This window comes from Nerophis ophidion, linkage group LG26, assembly GCF_033978795.1.
Source record: "Nerophis ophidion isolate RoL-2023_Sa linkage group LG26, RoL_Noph_v1.0, whole genome shotgun sequence".
NCBI lineage: Eukaryota > Metazoa > Chordata > Actinopteri > Syngnathiformes > Syngnathidae > Nerophis > Nerophis ophidion.
In genome coordinates this window covers 36,324,577-36,349,174 of record NC_084636.1, presented here as the reverse complement: position 1 = coordinate 36,349,174, position 24,598 = coordinate 36,324,577, and the positions used below count along the sequence as shown (strand labels likewise).

The window sequence follows — 24,598 nt, the reverse complement described above, 5'->3', positions numbered from 1 at the left end:
ACTAAGCATGCGCTAATTATTTTGGGAAGTGAGTTTGACCCGGCAGTAATTCAAGGCAGGTTCATACTATATACCCTGCGGCAATTCAAGGAAATACGGTAATCATCTATTGTGTCCAACTGGGGCTGCTGAAATGACCCCCCTTCCTTCAGAGGCAGCTTCAGTGATGTAGCCAGGGACCTCCCAAATAAATAGAGGAGCACGTGGTGCTGGACCTTAGAGCGTAGGTTGGAACTGTAACTAAGAGTACAGCCCAAAACGTCTCCCCTCACTGAGCTAAATTGAACTCTATCTCTGCATGATTCCTTGCTTCTTGTCTGCTTAATAGATGTCATCAGTGTTTGAACCTGACACCTATCTCAGCTGCATTCGGGCGGAAAGAGGTGTACACCCTGGACAAGTCACCACCTCATCACAGGGCCAACACAGATAGACAGATGGAATTCACACTCACATTCACACAGTAGGGACCATCTAGTGTTGCCAATTAACCCAAGACATGCACCTAGGTGGGAGGAGTCTATCCCCAGGTGCATGTCTTTGGAGGTGGGCGGGGCCTATCCCCAGCTGCATGTCTTTGGAGGTGGAAGTACCCGGAGGGAACCCACGCAGTCACAGAGAGAACGTGCAAACTCTGCACAGAAAGATATCGAGCGCAGGATCGAAGCAAGGATCTTCATATTGTGAGGCAGACGCACTAACCCCTCCTCCACCGTGCTGCCATAGATCATTATCCCAACACAAATACTTACAGTGGTGGTGAAAAGTGTAGATACACTTGTAGAGAACTTCATGTCATGGCTGTCTTGAGTTTCCAATCATTTCTTCTATGAATTTGAATTTCTATGAATACAGTTGTTTGTACTACCTACGCATAAATGGTAGTAATGACAACCGCTGCAAAACTCCCGACGGGAACGGTTTCTGTATTAAAATAATGGGAAAACCGTGATCGACGGCTGCACTTTGCTGCAGTTATTGAAGGACTAGGGTTAGCTTGCTCGCTAACTTAAATGCTAACATAAAAAAAACAAATGCATGACCATCTAAACCAGGGATGTCAAATGTAAGGACAGGATGAGTTTGTAAGTATAAAAATTAGCCGAAATTTTAGAATGAAAGAAACTGCTGTTCTAAATGTGTCCACTAGATGTCACAATAGCAATTATTTTTATCTTTGTAGAAGATGCTATTTGTGTAAGAAAAATAAACCACAATGTTAGTTCACCAGTCGAGGAAAATGATCAAACTACATAAATAACATCTTGTAATTTTATTTTGGTGTTATTTTTCTATCTGGATTGATTGAAAATGAACACTCATGAGTCGACTGGTGAACATTATCACCTCATTTATTCTGAAAGTATAAAGATAGAATACTATTAACCGCAATATGCAAGTGTAAAAAAACAACAACAACATTATGATTTGTACATTTCCAGAATGTACTTGTTCTAATTTTTAAACAAAGAAAACAATCTGAAGTTGTCTTTTTTTTTAAGTTATCGTGCCGTGATTTTACCTGTCAGGCCCACTTTGGAGTAGACTTTTGTCCACGTGGCCCCCCATCTAAAAGTTTGCCACCCCTGCTCCAAACTAATAAGAGACAACATTCACATTAAACATAACGGCTGTGCTAACTTTGCACAAAGTGATCGATAAATACTCGACAGATGTTCATTCAACAGGAAGTGACCTCGTGTGACGCCACCTAAAACAAAAGTGAAACAAACTGATTCACCAAATGCATTTATTTAAAAAAAAACACATTCTAAAATGTTTACAGAGTAAAATGGAATAATATAAACACACAGATAAAAATAACTCCTACGAAGCTACAAAAATGTTTGATGTTTCCTCTGACAAGAAAGTATAAAAGCTTTTTACTGTGTGCTTAAGTACTTTTTACACACATTCAACAATACTTCAAGAATAATGAAAACTGTGATCATTTTGGTCAGAATAGCCATTGTATTCTTTGTTTTGTTGAATATTTTAATATTAGAGTGGTCCCCAGCATCTCTTTCACAGGGACAGAACCTACTTTATTGCTTTTGCTGGTGATTTTTATTTAAGTGCAAAGTTAGCAAGACTTTTTATTCATAATATGTGTTTTTTAAATTGAAATATTTAAGTGTGTTCTCTCCCGGAAAAGGGTGGAGTCCCATCTCCGGGTTGGGGAGGAGACCCTGCCCCAAGTGGAGGAGTTCAAGTACCTAGGAGTCTTGTTAACGAGTGAGGGAAGAGTGGATCGTGAGATCGACAGGCGGATCGGTGCGGCGTCTTCAGTAATGCGGATGTTGTACCGATCCGTTGTGGTGAAGAAGGAGCTGAGCCGGAAGGCAAAGCTCTCAATTTACCGGTCGATCTACGTTCCCATCCTCACCTATGGTCATGAGCTTTGGGTCATGACCGAAAGGACAAGATCACGGGTACAAGCGGCCAAAACGAGTTTCCTCATCTTGCCCCAAGTGGAGGAGTTCAAGTACCTAGGAGTCTTGTTCACGAGTGAGGGAAGAGTGGATGGTGAGATCGACAGGCGGATAGGTGCGGCGTCTTCAGTAATGTGGACGTTGTATCGATCCGTTGTGGTGAAGAAGGAGCTGAGCCGGAAGGCAAAGCTCTCAATTTTCTGGTCGATCTACGTTCCCATCCTCACCTATGGTCATGAGCTTTGGGTCATGACCGAAAGGATAAGATCACGGGTACAAGCGGCCCAAATGAGTTTGGGTCTCTCCCTTAGAGATAGTGTGAGAAGCTCTGCCATCCGGGAGGAACTCAAAGTAAAGCCGCTGCTCCTCCACATGGAGAGGAGCCAGATGAGGTGGTTCGGGCATCTGGTCAGGATGCCACCCAAACGCCTCCCGAGGGAGGTGTTTAGGGCACGTCCAACCGGTAGGAGGCCACGGGGAAGACCCAGGACACGTTGGGAAGACTATGTCTCCCGGCTGGCCTGGGAACGCCTCGGGATCCCCCGGGAAGAGCTAGACGAAGTGGCTGGGGAGAGGGAAGTCTGGGCTTCCCTGCTTAGGCTGCTGCCCCCACGACCCGACCTCGGATAAGCGGAAGAAGATGGATGGAGGGATGGATGGATGGATAGATATTTAAATGTTTCCAATGACAATGTTAAAATACACCAGAAATACAAGTTTGTTGCATTTGAGAGGGTTTACTTGCATTATTATTTTCTATGTATTATCATTTCATAAATAGTTAATAATTATTATTATGAGGTGTGCGTGTTAAAATCCTGCTTGTTTTTTACAAATGATGACAGATGTGAACAAGAGCATGTATTGTCTTTGTGTGATGATGTAAATGAGGTGTGCTTGTATTGTATATTAATTATGTGTCCATGAAAGGGCATTTTATGACTTTTCTTAATTTGATTACATGCTATAGTATGATTTTATTGTCATTTTACTCCATGATTTTTGTATCCCTTTAATTTAGGTAGCCAGGGACTGCAGATGGAAATGAGCTATTTTGTTGGGATGTGGCATGGCTGCAGTTGTGTGTCCCCGAGTATGCAAGAATCCAGGAGAGTAGAGTGAAGGTAAGAATATTTAATACTCATAAGAAAATAACAAAGGTGAACATAAAGCAGTCGTGCAGATAAACGTTCTCAACATAATATTATCATGGAGCACTGAGGAGTGCTCGAGTGAAACATAAATAGACACTAGTGTGATTGACAGCAGGTGTGAACCGCTGCCAATCAACGAAAAGAGAAAAAAAGTGCTGCGTGAATAAAACAGGAAATACAACAAAATAAGAGCACTGAACAGGAAGTAAATACAAAAACACGAAAAACTAACAGAAATGAAGTGACACATTGTCACATATTTAGCCATAATCTGGTACAGAAGATATCTGTCTTTCGACTTAATGTTTCTCTTCAAATAAACACCAAACTAACTCATTTGGTCTAAAAAAATAATGGCAATGTCCTCATTTATTGGCAGTAATATGGAGCAAAAGGCCGAGTATTACTTGACATATTTTACTACAAACCCCGTTTCCATATGAGGTGGGAAATGGTGTTAGATGTAAATATAAACAGAATACAATGATTTGCAAATCATTTTCAAGCCATATTCAGTTGAATATGCTACAAAGACAACATATTTGGTGTTTAAACTGATCAACTTTTTTTTTTTTTCAAATAATCGTTAACTTTAGAATTTGATGCCAGCAACACGTGACAAAGAAGTTGGGAAAGGTGGCAATAAATACTAATAAAGTGGAGAAATGCTCATCAAACACTTATTCTGAGCATCCCACAGGTGTGCAGGCTAATTGGGAACAGGTGGGTGCCATGATTGGCTATAAAAGCAGCTTCCATGAAATGCTAAGTAATTCACAAACAAAGATGGGGTGAGGGTCACCACTTTGTAAGCAAATTGTCGAACAGTTTTAGAACAACATTTCTCAACGAGCTATTGCAAGGAATTTAGGGATTTTACCATCTACGGTCCGTAAAATCATCAAAAGGTTCAGAGAATCTGGAGAAATCACTGCACCTAAGCGATGATATTACGGACCTTTGATCCCTCAGGTGGTACTGCATCAAAAACCGACATCAGTGTGTAAAGGATATCACCACATGGGCTCAGGAACACTTCATAAAACCACTGTCAGTAACTACAGTTGGTCGCTACATCTGTAAGTGTGAGTTAAAACTCTACTATGCAAAGCAAAACCCATTTATCAACAACACCCAGGAACGCCGCTGGCTTCGCTGGGCCCGAGCTCATCTAAGATGGACTGATGCAAGGTGGAATAGTGTTCTGTGGTCTGACGAGTCCACATTTCAAATTATATTTGGAAACTGTGGACATAGTGTCCTCCGGAACAAAGAGGAAAATAACCATCCAAATTGTTATAGGCGCAAAGTGTAAAAGCCAGCATGTGTGATGGTATGGGGGTGTATTAGTGCCCAAGGCATGGGTAACTTACACATGTGTGATGGTATGGGGGTGTATTAGTGCCCAAGGCATGGGTAACTTACACATCTGTGAAGGCACCATTAATGCTGAAAGGTACATACAGGTTTTGGAACAACATATGTTGTCATCCAAGCAACGTTATCATGGACGCCCCTGCTTATTTCAGCAAGACAATGCCAAGCCACGTGTTACAACAGCGTGGTTTCGTAGTAAAAGAGTGCGGGTACTTTCCTGGCCCGCCTGATTTACCTGTGTGATGACTGTATTATGCTGATAGTATATATTTGTACCATGAATTGATGAACGTGCACCCCGACTTAAACAAGTTGAAAAACTTATTGGGGTGTTATCATTGAGTGCTCAATTGTAGAGAATATGTACTGTACTGTGCAATCAATCTACTAATAAAAGTATCAATCAATCAAAAGTCCAGACCTGTCTCCCATGGAAAATGTGTGGCGCATTATGAAGCATAAAATAGGACAGCGGAGACCCCGGACTGTTGAAGGACTGAAGCTCTACATAAAACAAAAATGGGAAAGAATTCCACTTTCAAAGCTTCAACAATTAGTTTCCTCAGTTCCCAAACGTTTATTGAGTGTTGTTAAAAGAAAAGGTGATGTAACACAGTGGTGAACATGCCCTTTCCCAACTACTTTGGCACTTGTTTCAGCCATAAATATGTAAGTTAATTATTATTTACAAAAAAAAGATACATTTTATGAGTTTGAACATCAAATATGTTGTCTTTGTAGTGCATTCACTTGAATATGGCTTGAAAAGGATTTGCAAATCATTGCATATCGTTTATATTTACATCTAACACCATTTCCCAACTCATATGGAAACAGGGTTTGTATATTCTACCAGACGTTACAATAGAATTTACTTCAAGTTGTCTTACTTCTTATAAGGAGGACAAGGCTAAACATGTTACACACAGAGCAAGCCAGGAGCTACAGGCATGCTAAAGACAAGAAATGAGTGCTTACAATTACTGTAGTGACTACATAACATAGTGACTGAAACTGACATAGTAATGTGTAAATAATGTCAATAACTAGATGAACCATATGTGGCTGTGAAGTGAACACAAGTAAGGTTGTAAATAATGTGTAGAGTAGGCTAACCCATGTGGTTCCTGTGGATGTGGACACAATTACTGTAGTGACTAAATAACATGGTGACTGAAACAGACAAAGTCATGTGTAAATAATGTCAATAACTAGATGAACCATATGTGGCTGTGAAGTGAACACAAGTAAGGTTGTAAATAATGTGTAGAGTAGGCTAACCCATGTGGTTCCTGTGGATGTGGACACAATTACTGTAGTGACTAAATAACATAGTGACTGAAACAGACATAGTAATGTGTAAATAATGTCAATAACTAGATGAACCATCTGTGAAGTAAACACTGCTTAGGTTGTAAATAATGTGTAGAGTAGGCTAACCCATGTGGTTCCTGTGGATGTGGACACAATTACTGTAGTGACTAAATAACATAGTGACTGAAACAGACATAGTAATGTGTAAATAATGTCAATAACTAGATGAACCATCTGTGAAGTAAACACTGCTTAGGTTGTAAATGCTGTGTAGAGTAGGCTAACCCATGTGGTTCCTGTGGATGTGGACACAATTACTGTGGTGACTAAATAACATAGTGACTGAAACAGACATAGTGATTCATTTGGATGAATGGGTTATGTATTAATGTCAACTCTGTTGATAATTTTTGAATTCTTTAAACACTAAAACATCTATAAATGCCGCTTTTTTTGTGCTCATTTTGCATGTTTATTTGCTGAAAAACCAGGAGCTTGCCCCCCTTGTCCTGAGCCCCTAGACCCCCGGCTTGTTTTCAATCTTTTTTCATTGAGTTCAAATCACATGCCTGTTATTTGTAACGAAAGGAAGTCGTTGAAATATTGTGTTGATATTATTGAACCGTAGCACTCAGTAGAAATACATGGAAGCATTTACAGTCGGTATCGGACTCGTCCTGATCCAAACATCTCTAAAACAGACACATTCCCTGGGTCTTAGTTGGGGTTCAATACTAGGGAAGTGGATTTAGTCCAAAATGAGGGTTACTCTATTGTGTTGCTACAAGAGCAGTGTGTGCAGTCAATGTTAACAATTAATTAAATGAAGTTAAAGTACCAATGATTGTCACACACACACACACACACACACACACACACACACACACACACACACACACACACACACACACACTCAGTGTGGTGAAGACCTTCTCTGCATTTCATCCATCACCCTTGATCACCCCCTGGGAGGTGAGGGGAGCAGTGAGCAGCAGCAGTGGCAACGCCCGGGAATCATTTTTGCTGATTTAACCGACCAATTCCAAGCCTTGATGCTGAGCGCCAAGCAGGGAGGTCATTGTGTGATCAATCATAAGAATTGTGAAAGATGAAGTTCCTGTCCCGCGTACACGAGTAATGGTGCTGCTGAAGACGTGCCATCAAACTGAGAGCGCCAATCCTCCTATTTGGTGTCCTCGGACCTTCAGGGGCTCGTAGAATCGTGTAAATGTTGAAATTACAAACTTGGCCCCGACGGACGCTGTGATGCTTATTTAAGACAAACGACTCTGCGGCTAAAAGCTTCATTAGCCTCACCGAGCGCTCACCTTAAAAACCGCCGTCTGCCCGCATGACTCGGGGAAAAAACTGCCGCCATTTCATTGGCTGCTGGCTAACGGGCGCTGATTAGCCGCGTTTATCTGTAATTAATTACCTATACCTAATTAGCCGCTCTGTTCCAGCCGAGCACGGAGTCAAGTCGGCCAGATTATTAGCGCGCTCAACGGGCCGCTAGGAAGGCCGGATGCTGAAATGAATGAGGAAGGGGACGCTTTAATTGTGCAGGTGTTGCCGAGCGGCGGCGCTTTATCATCCCGCGGCTCGCTGAGATTATTAGCCGGGATTCATGCCACGGCGGCGCTCTCGTTAGCGAGGCTTGTTACGCTCTTATTTATTGCGCTTGGCCTTCCCCGTTTGGCCCATATTGATCATGGCGCCTCCTCGCTGTCGGATTTTATCACACGCCGTGGCATTTTAAAACTCCTTTCACCCGCCGAGTGCACCGCGGCTTACTTGGCTTCACTAACTCAAGTCGGGGGCCATTAGCTTAGCGTCATCTTGTAGCGTAACATGGCCTACTTTCACAGGCGAACGCTAATGAAGATTTGTGCTCAACTGGCGAGGTTAGTCAGACATGAACACAAATAAAGATGTCGGGCTTACACGCTACAGTTAGCGTGGCTACGCTAGCCTGTACTTTGATGATATCAGGGTTTGTTTGGTTGCAGTTTGTAGAAACTTAAATGTTTATTGTGTCTCAGGTTGTACCAGTACCTGTCAAATACCGCACTGCTAATGAATTTTAAAAAAGTACAATACCATCCATCCATCCATCCATCATCTTCCGATTATCCGAGGTCGGGTCGCAGGGGCAGCAGCCTAAGCAGGGAAGCCCAGACTTGGGAGCTCCTCCCGGGGGATCCCGAGGCGTTCCCAGGCCAGCCGGGAGACATAGTCTTCCCAACGTGTCCTGGGTCTTCCCCGTGGCCTCTTAAGTTGGACGTGCCCTAAACACCTCCCTAGGGAGGCCTTCAGGTGGCATCCTGACCAGATGCCCGAACCACCTCATCTGGCTCCTGTGGAGGAGCAGCGGCTTTACTTTGAGTTCCTCCCGGATGGCAGAGCTTCTCACCCTATCTCTAAGGGAGAGACCCACCACCCGGCTAACCATAGAGTATGAGACACAATGGTGACTAAGTTAACCATAGAGTATAAGACACAATGGTGACTAAGTTAACCATAGAGTATAAGACACAATGGTGACTAAGTTAACCATTGAGTATAAGACACAATGGTGACTAAGTTAACCATTGAGTATAAGACACAATGGTGACTAAGTTAACCATTGAGTATAAGACACAATGGTGACTAAGTTAACCATTGAGTATAAGACACAATGGTGACTAAGTTAACCATAGAGTATAAGACACAATGGTGACTAAGTTAACCATAGAGTATAAGACACAATGGTGACTAAGTTAACCAGTGAGTATAAGACACAATGGTGACGAAGTTAACCATTGAGTATAAGACACAATGGTGACTAAGTTAACCATAGAGTATAAGACACAATGGTGACTAAGTTAACCATTGAGTATAAGACACAATGGTGACTAAGTTAACCTTTGAGTATAAGACACAATGGTGACTAAGTTAACCATTGAGTATAAGACACAATGGTGACTAAGTTAACCATAGAGTATAAGACACAATGGTGACTAAGTTAACCATAGAGTATAAGACACAATGGTGACTAAGTTAACCACTGAGTATAAGACACAATGGTGACTAAGTTAACCAGTGAGTATAAGACACATTGGTGACTAAGTTAACCATTGAGTATAAGACACAATGGTGACTAAGTTAACCATTAAGTATCAGACGCAATGGTGACTAAGTTAACCAGTGAGTATAAGACACAATGGTGACTAAGTTAACCATTAAGTATCAGACACAATGGTGACTAAGTTAACCAGTGAGTATAAGACACATTGGTGACTAAGTTAACCATTGAGTATCAGACACAATGGTGAGTAAGTTAACCATTGAGTAGAAGACAAAATGGTGACTAAGTTAACCATTGAGTATAAGACACACTGGTGACTAAGTTAACCACTGAGTAGAAGACACAATAGTGACTAAGTTAACCATTGAGTATAAGACACAATAGTGACTAAGTTAACCATTGAGTATAAGACACAATGGTGACTAAGTTAACCATTGAGTATAAGACACAATGGTGACTAAGTTAACCATTGAGTATAAGACGCAATGGTGACTAAGTTAACCAGTGAGTATAAGACACAATGGTGACTAAGTTAACCATTAAGTATCAGACACAATGGTGACTAAGTTAACCAGTGAGTATAAGACACATTGGTGACTAAGTTAACCATTGAGTATCAGACACAATGGTGAGTAAGTTAACCATTGAGTAGAAGACAAAATGGTGACTAAGTTAACCATTGAGTATAAGACACAATGGTGACTAAGTTAACCACTGAGTAGAAGACACAATAGTGACTAAGTTAACCATTGAGTATAAGACACAATAGTGACTAAGTTAACCATTGAGTATAAGACACAATGGTGACTAAGTTAACCATTGAGTATAAGACACAATGGTGACTAAGTTAACCATTGAGTATAAGACACAATGGTGACTAAGTTAACCATTGAGTATAAGACACAATGGTGACTAAGTTAACCATTGAGTAGAAGACACAATGGTGACTAAGTTAACCATAGAGTATAAGACACAATGGTGACTAAGTTAACCATAGAGTATAAGACACAATGGTGACTAAGTTAACCATTGAGTATAAGACACAATGGTGACTAAGTTAACCATTGAGTATAAGACACAATGGTGACTAAGTTAACCATTGAGTATAAGACACAATGGTGACTAAGTTAACCATTGAGTATAAGACACAATGGTGACTAAGTTAACCATAGAGTATAAGACACAATGGTGACTAAGTTAACCATAGAGTATAAGATACAATGGTGACTAAGTTAACCAGTGAGTATAAGACACAATGGTGACGAAGTTAACCATTGAGTATAAGACACAATGGTGACTAAGTTAACCATAGAGTATAAGACACAATGGTGACTAAGTTAACCATAGAGTATAAGACACAATGGTGACTAAGTTAACCATTGAGTATAAGACACAATGGTGACTAAGTTAACCTTTGAGTATAAGACACAATGGTGACTAAGTTAACCATTGAGTATAAGACACAATGGTGACTAAGTTAACCATAGAGTATAAGACACAATGGTGACTAAGTTAACCATAGAGTATAAGACACAATGGTGACTAAGTTAACCACTGAGTATAAGACACAATGGTGACTAAGTTAACCAGTGAGTATAAGACACATTGGTGACTAAGTTAACCATTGAGTATAAGACACAATGGTGACTAAGTTAACCATTAAGTATCAGACGCAATGGTGACTAAGTTAACCAGTGAGTATAAGACACAATGGTGACTAAGTTAACCATTAAGTATCAGACACAATGGTGACTAAGTTAACCAGTGAGTATAAGACACATTGGTGACTAAGTTAACCATTGAGTATCAGACACAATGGTGAGTAAGTTAACCATTGAGTAGAAGACAAAATGGTGACTAAGTTAACCATTGAGTATAAGACACAATGGTGACTAAGTTAACCACTGAGTAGAAGACACAATAGTGACTAAGTTAACCATTGAGTATAAGACACAATAGTGACTAAGTTAACCATTGAGTATAAGACACAATGGTGACTAAGTTAACCATTGAGTATAAGACACAATGGTGACTAAGTTAACCATTGAGTATAAGACGCAATGGTGACTAAGTTAACCAGTGAGTATAAGACACAATGGTGACTAAGTTAACCATTAAGTATCAGACACAATGGTGACTAAGTTAACCAGTGAGTATAAGACACATTGGTGACTAAGTTAACCATTGAGTATCAGACACAATGGTGAGTAAGTTAACCATTGAGTAGAAGACAAAATGGTGACTAAGTTAACCATTGAGTATAAGACACAATGGTGACTAAGTTAACCACTGAGTAGAAGACACAATAGTGACTAAGTTAACCATTGAGTATAAGACACAATAGTGACTAAGTTAACCATTGAGTATAAGACACAATGGTGACTAAGTTAACCATTGAGTATAAGACACAATGGTGACTAAGTTAACCATTGAGTATAAGACACAATGGTGACTAAGTTAACCATTGAGTATAAGACACTGTGGTGACTAAGTTGGTGAAGAATGTCAGGGCCCCTGGTCCACAGTATCCATCTTGTGTAGACCATCAGCAGTAATGTTGGTGTACAACACATCTTCAGAGTCAATAACAGCTAAAGAGGTTGTTTCCACCAATTTCTGCTTCACGGTAAAAGAAAAGCAAGACTTGTTTCTAAAGTAAAATCCCAGTAAAAGTTTCAGGTTTTTTACAACATACTGAATGTGCTTCTTAAAACTCAAGTGGTCATCAATTAAAAGTCCTAAATATTGAATAGCAGATAGTAACAGAATGTGTTGCCATTGCTTGTTCAAATGTTCTCACACATCGTACACTTTTTGATGTGGAAAAGAACCCACACTTTGTTTTCTCTGCATTTAAAAGCAGTTGAAGATGGCAAAGTGGTTCTTGTACTCAAATGCATGTTGGAAATATTTCAAGTCCTCGGCAGGAGTGGATGTTGTGCTGCATTGACAGTATCATCATCGTAGTCGTGCTGCATTGACAGTATCATCATCGTAGTCGTGCTGCATTGACAGTATCATCATCGTAGTCGTGCTGCATTGACAGTATCATCATCGTAGTCGTGCTGCATTGACAGTATCATCATCGTAGTCGTGCTGCATTGACAGTATCATCATCGTAGTCGTGCTGCATTGACAGTATCATCATCGTAGTTGTGCTGCATTGACAGTATCATCATCGTAGTCGTGCTGCATTGACAGTATCATCATCGTAGTCGTGCTGCATTGACAGTATCATCATCGTAGTCGTGCTGCATTGACAGTATCATCATCGTAGTCGTGCTGCATTGACAGTATCATCATCGTAGTTGTGCTGCATTGACAGTATCATCATCGTAGTCGTGCTGCATTGACAGTATCATCATCGTAGTCGTGCTGCATTGACAGTATCATCATCGTAGTCGTGCTGCATTGACAGTATCATCATCTTAGTCGTGCTGCATTGACAGTATCATCATCGTAGTCGTGCTGCATTGACAGTATCATCATCTTAGTCGTGCTGCATTGACAGTATCATCATCGTAGTCGTGCTGCATTGACAGTATCATCATCGTAGTCATGCTGCATTGACAGTATCATCATCGTAGTTGTGCTGCATTGACAGTATCATCATCGTAGTCGTGCTGCATTGACAGTATCATCATCTTAGTTGTGCTGCATTGACAGTATCATCATCGTAGTCATGCTGCATTGACAGTATCATCATTGTAGTCGTGCTGCATTGACAGTATCATCATCGTAGTCGTGCTGCATTGACAGTATCATCATCGTAGTCGTGCTGCATTGACAGTATCATCATCGTAGTCATGCTGCATTGACAGTATCATCATCGTAGTCATGCTGCATTGACAGTATCATCATCGTAGTCGTGCTGCATTGACAGTATCATCATCTTAGTTGTGCTGCATTGACAGTATCATCATCGTAGTCGTGCTGCATTGACAGTATCATCATCGTAGTCGTGCTGCATTGACAGTATCATCATCTTAGTCGTGCTGCATTGACAGTATCATCATCGTAGTCGTGCTGCATTGACAGTATCATCATCTTAGTCGTGCTGCATTGACAGTATCATCATCGTAGTCGTGCTGCATTGACAGTATCATCATCGTAGTCGTGCTGCATTGACAGTATCATCATCGTAGTCGTGCTGCATTGACAGTATCATCATCGTAGTCGTGCTGCATTGACAGTATCATCATCGTAGTCGTGCTGCATTGACAGTATCATCATCGTAGTCGTGCTGCATTGACAGTATCATCATCGTAGTCGTGCTGCATTGACAGTATCATCATCTTAGTCGTGCTGTATTGACAGTATCATCATCGTAGTCGTGCTGCATTGACAGTATCATCATCTTAGTCGTGCTGCATTGACAGTATCATCATCGTAGTCGTGCTGCATTGACAGTATCATCATCGTAGTCGTGCTGCATTGACAGTATCATCATCGTAGTCGTGCTGCATTGACAGTATCATCATCGTAGTCGTGCTGCATTGACAGTATCATCATCGTAGTTGTGCTGCATTGACAGTATCATCATCGTAGTCGTGCTGCATTGACAGTATCATCATCGTAGTCGTGCTGCATTGACAGTATCATCATCGTAGTCATGCTGCATTGACAGTATCATCATTGTAGTCGTGCTGCATTGACAGTATCATCATCGTAGTCGTGCTGCATTGACAGTATCATCATCGTAGTCGTGCTGCATTGACAGTATCATCATCGTAGTCATGCTGCATTGACAGTATCATCATCGTAGTTGTGCTGCATTGACAGTATCATCATCGTAGTCGTGCTGCATTGACAGTATCATCATCTTAGTTGTGCTGCATTGACAGTATCATCATCGTAGTCATGCTGCATTGACAGTATCATCATTGTAGTCGTGCTGCATTGACAGTATCATCATCGTAGTCGTGCTGCATTGACAGTATCATCATCGTAGTCGTGCTGCATTGACAGTATCATCATCGTAGTCGTGCTGCATTGACAGTATCATCATCGTAGTCGTGCTGCATTGACAGTATCATCATCGTAGTCGTGCTGCATTGACAGTATCATCATCGTAGTTGTGCTGCATTGACAGTATCATCATCGTAGTCGTGCTGCATTGACAGTATCATCATCGTAGTCGTGCTGCATTGACAGTATCATCATCATAGTCGTGCTGCATTGACAGTATCATCATCGTAGTCGTGCTGCATTGACAGTATCATCATCGTAGTCGTGCTGCATTGACAGTATCATCATCGTAGTCGTGCTGCATTGACAGTATCATCATCGTAGTCGTGCTGCATTGACAGTATCATCATCGTAGTCGTGCTGCATTGACAGTATCATCATCTTAGTCGTGCTGCATTGACAGTATCATCATCGTAGTCGTGCTGCATTGACAGTATCATCATCGTAGTCATGCTGCATTGACAGTATCATCATCGTAGTTGTGCTGCATTGACAGTATCATCATCGTAGTCGTGCTGCATTGACAGTATCATCATCTTAGTCGTGCTGCATTGACAGTATCATCATCGTAGTCATGCTGCATTGACAGTATCATCATTGTAGTCGTGCTGCATTGACAGTATCATCATCGTAGTCGTGCTGCATTGACAGTATCATCATCGTAGTCGTGCTGCATTGACAGTATCATCATCGTAGTCATGCTGCATTGACAGTATCATCATCGTAGTCATGCTGCATTGACAGTATCATCATCGTAGTCGTGCTGCATTGACAGTATCATCATCTTAGTTGTGCTGCATTGACAGTATCATCATCGTAGTCGTGCTGCATTGACAGTATCATCATCGTAGTCGTGCTGCATTGACAGTATCATCATCTTAGTCGTGCTGCATTGACAGTATCATCATCGTAGTCGTGCTGCATTGACAGTATCATCATCTTAGTCGTGCTGCATTGACAGTATCATCATCGTAGTCGTGCTGCATTGACAGTATCATCATCGTAGTCGTGCTGCATTGACAGTATCATCATCGTAGTCGTGCTGCATTGACAGTATCATCATCGTAGTCGTGCTGCATTGACAGTATCATCATCGTAGTCGTGCTGCATTGACAGTATCATCATCGTAGTCGTGCTGCATTGACAGTATCATCATCGTAGTCGTGCTGCATTGACAGTATCATCATCTTAGTCGTGCTGTATTGACAGTATCATCATCGTAGTCGTGCTGCATTGACAGTATCATCATCTTAGTCGTGCTGCATTGACAGTATCATCATCGTAGTCGTGCTGCATTGACAGTATCATCATCGTAGTCGTGCTGCATTGACAGTATCATCATCGTAGTCGTGCTGCATTGACAGTATCATCATCGTAGTCGTGCTGCATTGACAGTATCATCATCGTAGTTGTGCTGCATTGACAGTATCATCATCGTAGTCGTGCTGCATTGACAGTATCATCATCGTAGTCGTGCTGCATTGACAGTATCATCATCGTAGTCATGCTGCATTGACAGTATCATCATTGTAGTCGTGCTGCATTGACAGTATCATCATCGTAGTCGTGCTGCATTGACAGTATCATCATCGTAGTCGTGCTGCATTGACAGTATCATCATCGTAGTCATGCTGCATTGACAGTATCATCATCGTAGTTGTGCTGCATTGACAGTATCATCATCGTAGTCGTGCTGCATTGACAGTATCATCATCTTAGTTGTGCTGCATTGACAGTATCATCATCGTAGTCATGCTGCATTGACAGTATCATCATTGTAGTCGTGCTGCATTGACAGTATCATCATCGTAGTCGTGCTGCATTGACAGTATCATCATCGTAGTCGTGCTGCATTGACAGTATCATCATCGTAGTCATGCTGCATTGACAGTATCATCATCGTAGTTGTGCTGCATTGACAGTATCATCATCGTAGTCGTGCTGCATTGACAGTATCATCATCTTAGTTGTGCTGCATTGACAGTATCATCATCGTAGTCGTGCTGCATTGACAGTATCATCATCGTAGTCGTGCTGCATTGACAGTATCATCATCGTAGTCGTGCTGCATTGACAGTATCATCATCGTAGTTGTGCTGCATTGACAGTATCATCATCGTAGTCGTGCTGCATTGACAGTATCATCATCGTAGTCGTGCTGCATTGACAGTATCATCATCGTAGTCATGCTGCATTGACAGTATCATCATCGTAGTCGTGCTGCATTGACAGTATCATCATCGTAGTCGTGCTGCATTGACAGTATCATCATCGTAGTCGTGCTGCATTGACAGTATCATCATCGTAGTCATGCTGCATTGACAGTATCATCATCGTAGTTGTGCTGCATTGACAGTATCATCATCGTAGTCGTGCTGCATTGACAGTATCATCATCTTAGTTGTGCTGCATTGACAGTATCATCATCGTAGTCATGCTGCATTGACAGTATCATCATTGTAGTCGTGCTGCATTGACAGTATCATCATCGTAGTCGTGCTGCATTGACAGTATCATCATCGTAGTCGTGCTGCATTGACAGTATCATCATCGTAGTCATGCTGCATTGACAGTATCATCATCGTAGTTGTGCTGCATTGACAGTATCATCATCGTAGTCGTGCTGCATTGACAGTATCATCATCTTAGTCGTGCTGCATTGACAGTATCATCATCGTAGTCGTGCTGCATTGACAGTATCATCATCGTAGTCGTGCTGCATTGACAGTATCATCATCGTAGTCGTGCTGCATTGACAGTATCATCATCTTAGTCGTGCTGCATTCACAGTATCATCATCGTAGTCGTGCTGCATTGACAGTATCATCATCTTAGTCGTGCTGCATTGACAGTATCATCATCGTAGTCGTGCTGCATTGACAGTATCATCATCGTAGTCATGCTGCATTGACAGTATCATCATCGTAGTTGTGCTGCATTGACAGTATCATCATCGTAGTCGTGCTGCATTGACAGTATCATCATCTTAGTTGTGCTGCATTGACAGTATCATCATCGTAGTCATGCTGCATTGACAGTATCATCATTGTAGTCGTGCTGCATTGACAGTATCATCATCGTAGTCGTGCTGCATTGACAGTATCATCATCGTAGTCGTGCTGCATTGACAGTATCATCATCGTAGTCATGCTGCATTGACAGTATCATCATCGTAGTCATGCTGCATTGACAGTATCATCATCGTAGTCGTGCTGCATTGACAGTATCATCATCTTAGTTGTGCTGCATTGACAGTATCATCATCGTAGTCGTGCTGCATTGACAGTATCATCATCGTAGTCGTGCTGCATTGACAGTATCATCATCTTAGTCGTGCTGCATTGACAGTATCATCATCGTAGTCGTGCTGCATTGACAGTATCATCATCTTAGTCGTGCTGCATTGACAGTATCATCATCGTAGTCGTGCTGCATTGACAGTATCATCATCGTAGTCGTGCTGCATTGACAGTATCATCATCGTAGTCGTGCTGCATTGACAGTATCATCATCGTAGTCGTGCTGCATTGACAGTATCATCATCGTAGTCGTGCTGCATTGACAGTATCATCATCGTAGTCGTGCTGCATTGACAGTATCATCATCGTAGTCGTGCTGCATTGACAGTATCATCATCTTAGTCGTGCTGCATTGACAGTATCATCATCGTAGTCGTGCTGCATTGACAGTATCATCATCTTAGTCGTAATGCATTGACAGTATCATCATCGTAGTCGTGCTGCATTGACAGTATCATCATCGTAGTCGTGCTGCATTGACAGTATCATCATCGTAGTCGTGCTGCATTGACAGTATCATCATCGTAGTCGTGCTGCATTGACAGTATCATCATCTTAGTCGTGCTGCATTGACAGTATCATCATCGTAGTCGTGCTGCATTGACAGTATCATCATCTTAGTCGTGCTGCATTGACAGTATCATCATCGTAGTTGTGCTGCATTGACAGTATCATCATCGTAGTCGTGCTGCATTGACAGTATCATCATTGTAGTCGTGCTGCATTGACAGAATCATCATCTTAGTCGTGCTGCATTGACAGTATCATCATCGTAGTCGTGCTGCATTGACAGTATCATCATCGTAGTCATGCTGCATTGACAGTATCATCATCGTAGTCGTGCTGCATTGACAGAATCATCATCATAGTCGTGCTGCATTGACAGTATCATCATCGTAGTCGTGCTGCATTGACAGTATCATCATCGTAGTCGTGCTGCATTGACAGTATCATCATCGTAGTCGTGCTGCATTGACAGTATCATCATCGTAGTCGTGCTGCATTGACAGTATCATCATCGTAGTCGTGCTGCATTGACAGTATCATCATCGTAGTCGTGCTGCATTGACAGAATCATCATCGTAGTCGTGCTGCATTGACAGTATCATCATCGTAGTCGTGCTGCATTGACAGTATCATCATCGTAGTCGTGCTGCATTGACAGTATCATCATCGTAGTCGTGCTGCATTGACAGTATCATCATCGTAGTCGTGCTGCATTGACAGTATCATCATCGTAGTCGTGCTGCATTGACAGTATCATCATCGTAGTCGTGCTGCATTGACAGTATCATCATCGTAGTCGTGCTGCATTGACAGTATCATCATCGTAGTCGTGCTGCATTGACAGTATCATCATCGTAGTCGTGCTGCATTGACAGTATAATCATCTTAGTCGTGCTGCATTGACAGTATCATCATCGTAGTCGTGCTGCATTGACAGTATCATCATCGTAGTCGTGCTGCATTGACAGTATCATCATCGTAGTCGTGCTGCATTGACAGTATCATCATCTTAGTCGTGCTGCATTGACAGTATCATCATCGTAGTCGTGCTGCATTGACAGTATCATCATCGTAGTCGTGCTGCATTGACAGTATCATCATCTTAGTCGTGCTGCATTGACAGTATCATCATCGTAGTCGTGCTGCATTGACAGTATCATCATCGTAGTCGTGCTGCATTGACAGTATCATCATCGTAGTCGTGCTGCATTGACAGTATCATCATCGTAGTCGTGCTGCGTTGACAGTATCATCATCTTAGTCGTGCTGCATTGACAGTATCATCATCGTAGTCGTGCTGCATTGACAGTATCATCATCGTAGTCGTGCTGCATTGACAGTATCATCATCGTAGTCGTGCTGCATTGACAGTATCATCATCGTAGAAATGGAAAGTTGAGTTGGGAATATAATGTCCAAGATTACTGATGTACGTAGTGAATAATAAGGGGCCCAACACAGATCTTTGAGGGAAACCCCTTTTCACTTGCAGAACGTCCGATGAGGAACCTTCTATCTGAACATCCTGAGTTCTACTTGGAAGCTCATTTGCAAACCAACAAACTCCTTGCTGGGAAAAACCAATATCTGAAAGACGTTTGATTGAAAGGACATGATCAACTGTGTCAAGTGCCTTCAAAAGTCAACAAAGCAAGACAGACATCACTGCTTCTTGTCAGGAGCTTCACTTAAGTCATTGATGAACTTCATAGCAGCAGCAACAGGACTGGGATTTTGGCCGAAACCTGACTGAAATGGTGACAGAATAAAGTTGGTGTCCAAGAAGTCTTTTATCTGCTCACCGATAAGGGATTCAATCACTTTTGCAAGAACAGAGAGTTTAGAGATTGGTCTGTAATTATTTAGATTGCTAGGGTCACCTCATTTTAACTTTTAGTACCGGTATTTTCCAGAAGCAGAAGCAATATAGTCTCCTGCCAGCCCCACTATGGACTGGACTCTCACTATTATGTTAGATCCACTATGGACTGGACTCTCACTATTATGTTAGATCCACTATGGACTGGACTCTCACTATTATGTTAGATCCACTATGGACTGGACTCTCACACTATTGTGTTGGATCCACTATGGACTGGACTCTCACTATTATGTTAGATCCACTATGGACTGGACTCTCACTATTATGTTAGATCCACTATGGACTGGACTCACACTATTATGCTCGATCAACTATGGACTGGACTCTCACTATTATGTTAGATCCACTATGGACTGGGCTCTCACTATTATGTTAGATCCACTATGGACTGGACTCTCACACTATTATGTTAGATCCACTATGGACTGGACTCTCACTATTATGTTAGATCCACTATGGACTGGACTCTCACTATTATGTTAGATCCACTATGGACTGGACTCTCACTATTATGTTAGATCCACTATGGACTGGACTCTCACTATTATGTTAGATCCACTATGGACTGGACTATCACTATTATGTTAGATCCACTATGGACTGGACTATCACTATTATGTTAGATCCACTATGGACTGGACTCTCACTATTATGTTAGATCCACTATGGACTGGACTCTCACTATTATGTTAGATCCACTATGGACTGGACTCTCACACTATTGTGTTGGATCCACTATGGACTGGACTCTCACTATTATGTTAGATCCACTATGGACTGGACTCTCACTATTATGTTAGATCCACTATGGACTGGACTCACACTATTATGCTCGATCAACTATGGACTGGACTCTCACTATTATGTTAGATCCACTATGGACTGGGCTCTCACTATTATGTTAGATCCACTATGGACTGGACTCTCACACTATTATGTTAGATCCACTATGGACTGGACTCTCACTATTATGTTAGATCCACTATGGACTGGACTCTCACTATTATGTTAGATCCACTATGGACTGGACTCTCACTATTATGTTAGATCCACTATGGACTGGACTCTCACTATTATGTTAGATCCACTATGGACTGGACTATCACTATTATGTTAGATCCACTATGGACTGGACTATCACTATTATGTTAGATCCACTATGGACTGGACTCTCACACTATTATGTTAGATCCACTATGGACTGGACTCTCACTATTATGTTAGATCCACTATGGACTGGACTCTCACTATTATGTTAGATCCACTATGGACTGGACTCTCACTATTATGTTAGATCCACTATGGACTGGACTCTCACTATTATGTTAGATCCACTATGGACTGGACTATCACTATTATGTTAGATCCACTATGGACTGGACTATCACTATTATGTTAGATCCACTATGGACTGGACTCTCACACTATTATGTTAGATCCACTATGGACTGGACTCTCACTATTATGTTAGATCCACTATGGACTGGACTCTCACTATTATGTTAGATCCACTATGGACTGGACTCTCACTATTATGTTAGATCCACTATGGACTGGACTCTCACACTATTATGTTAGATCCACTAAGGACTGGACTCTCACTATTATGTTAGATCCACTATGGACTGGACTCTCACTATTATGTTAGATCCACTATGGACTGGACTCTCACTATTATGTTAGATCCACTATGGACTGGACTCTCACTATTATGTTGGATCCACTATGGACTGGACTCTCACTATTATGTTAGATCCACTATGGACTGGACTCTCACACTATTATGTTGGATCCATTATGGACTGGACTCTCACTATTATGTTAGATCCACTATAGACTGGACTCTCACTATTATGTTAGATCCACTATGGACTGGACTCTCACTCTATTATGTTAGATCCACTATGGACTGGACTCTCACTATTATGTTAGATCCACTATAGACTGGACTCACACTATTATGTTAGATCCACTATGGACTGGACTCTCACTATTATGTTAGATCCACTATGGATTGGACTCTCACTATTATGTTAGATCCACTAGGAACTGGACTCTCACTATTATGTTAGATCCACTATGGACTGGACTCTCACTATTATGTTAGATCCACTATGGACTGGACTCTCACTATTATGTTAGATCCATTATGGACTGGACTCACACTATTATGTTAGATCCACTATGGACTGGACTCTCACACTATTATGTTAGATCCACTATGGACTGGACTCTCACTATTATGTTAGATCCACTATGTACTGGACTCTCACTATTATGTTAGATCCACTATGGACTGGACTCTCACTATTATGTTAGATCCACTATGGACTGGACTCTCACTATTATGTTGGATCCACTATGGACTGGACTCACACTATTATGTTAGATCCACTATGGACTGGACTCTCACTATTATGTTAGATCCACTATGTACTGGACTCTCACTATTATGTTAGATCCACTATGGACTGGACTCTCACTATTATGTTAGATCCACTATGGACTGGACTCTCACTATTATGTTAGATCCACTAGGAATTGGACTCTCACTATTATGTTAGATCCACTATGGACTGGACTCTCACTATTGTGTTAGATCCACTATGGACTGGACTCTCACTATTATGTTAGATCCACTATGGACTGGACTCTCACTATTATGTTAGATCCACTAGGAACTGGACTCTCACTATTATGTTAGATCCACTATGGACTGGACTCTCACTATTATGTTGGATCCACTATGGACTGGACTCTCACTATTATGCTTGATCCACTATGGACTGGACTCTCACACTATTATGTTAGATCCACTATGGACTGGACTCTCACTATTATGTTAGATCCACTATGGACTGGACTCTCACTATTATGTTAGATCCACTATGGACTGGACTCTCACACTATTATGTTAGATCCACTATGGACTGGACTCTCACTATTATGTTTGATCCACTATGGACTGGACTCCCACTATTATGTTAGATCCACTATGGACTGGACTCTCACTATTATGTTAGATCCACTATGGACTGGACTCTCACTATTATGTTAGATCCACTATGGACTGGACTCTCACTATTATGTTGGATCCACTATGGACTGGACTCTCACTATTATGTTAGATCCACTATGGACTGGACTCTCACTATTATGTTAGATCCGCTATGGACTGGACTCACACTATTATGTTAGATCCACTATGGACTGGACTCTCACTATTATGTTAGATCCACTATGGACTGGACTCTCACTATTATGTTAGATCCACTATGGACTGGACTCTCACACTATTATGTTGGATCCACTATGGACTGGACTCTCACTATTATGTTAGATCCACTATGTACTGGACTCTCACTATTATGTTAGATCCACTATGGACTGGACTCTCACTATTATGTTAGATCCACTATGGACTGGACTCTCACTATTATGTTAGATCCACTAGGAACTGGACTCTCACTATTATGTTAGATCCACTATGGACTGGACTCTCACTATTTTGTTAGATCCACTATGGACTGGACTCTCACTATTATGTTAGATCCACTATGGACTGGACTCTCACTATTATGTTAGATCCACTAGGAACTGGACTCTCACTATTATGTTAGATCCACTATGGACTGGACTCTCACTATTATGTTAGATCCACTATGGACTGGACTCTCACTATTATGCTTGATCCACTATGGACTGGACTCTCACACTATTATGTTGGATCCACTATGGACTGGACTCTCACTATTATGTTAGATCCACTATGGACTGGACTCTCACTATTATGTTTGATCCACTATGGACTGGACTCCCACTATTATGTTAGATCCACTATGGACTGGACTCTCACTATTATGTTAGATCCACTATGGACTGGACTCTCACTATTATGTTAGATCCACTATGGACTGGACTCTCACTATTATGTTGGATCCACTATGGACTGGACTCTCACTATTATGTTAGATCCACTATGGACTGGACTCTCACTATTATGTTAGATCCACTATGGACTGGACTCTCACTATTATGTTAGATCCACTATGGACTGGACTCTCACTATTATGTTAGATCCGCTATGGACTGGACTCACACTATTATGTTAGATCCACTATGGACTGGACTCTCACTATTATGTTAGATCCACTATGGACTGGACTCTCACACTATTGTGTTGGATCCACTATGGACTGGACTCTCACTATTATGTTAGATCCACTATGGACTGGACTCTCACTATTATGTTAGATCCACTATGGACTGGACTCACACTATTATGCTCGATCAACTATGGACTGGACTCTCACTATTATGTTAGATCCACTATGGACTGGGCTCTCACTATTATGTTAGATCCACTATGGACTGGACTCTCACACTATTATGTTAGATCCACTATGGACTGGACTCTCACTATTATGTTAGATCCACTATGGACTGGACTCTCACTATTATGTTAGATCCACTATGGACTGGACTCTCACTATTATGTTAGATCCACTATGGACTGGACTCTCACTATTATGTTAGATCCACTATGGACTGGACTATCACTATTATGTTAGATCCACTATGGACTGGACTATCACTAT

The 24,598-nt window shown here is 41.5% G+C and overlaps 1 long non-coding RNA gene across 1 annotated transcript in view; it reads left to right on the top strand.

The window, feature by feature from the left end:
- LOC133543363 (uncharacterized) overlaps window positions 1-24,598 on the top strand; it is a 106,572-nt gene that overhangs the window by 20,708 nt on the left and 61,266 nt on the right. Inside the window, exon 3 of the long non-coding RNA XR_009804360.1 lies at window positions 3,454-3,556. This is a non-coding gene — a long non-coding RNA (uncharacterized LOC133543363). The remainder of the gene's footprint in view (window positions 1-3,453; window positions 3,557-24,598) is intronic.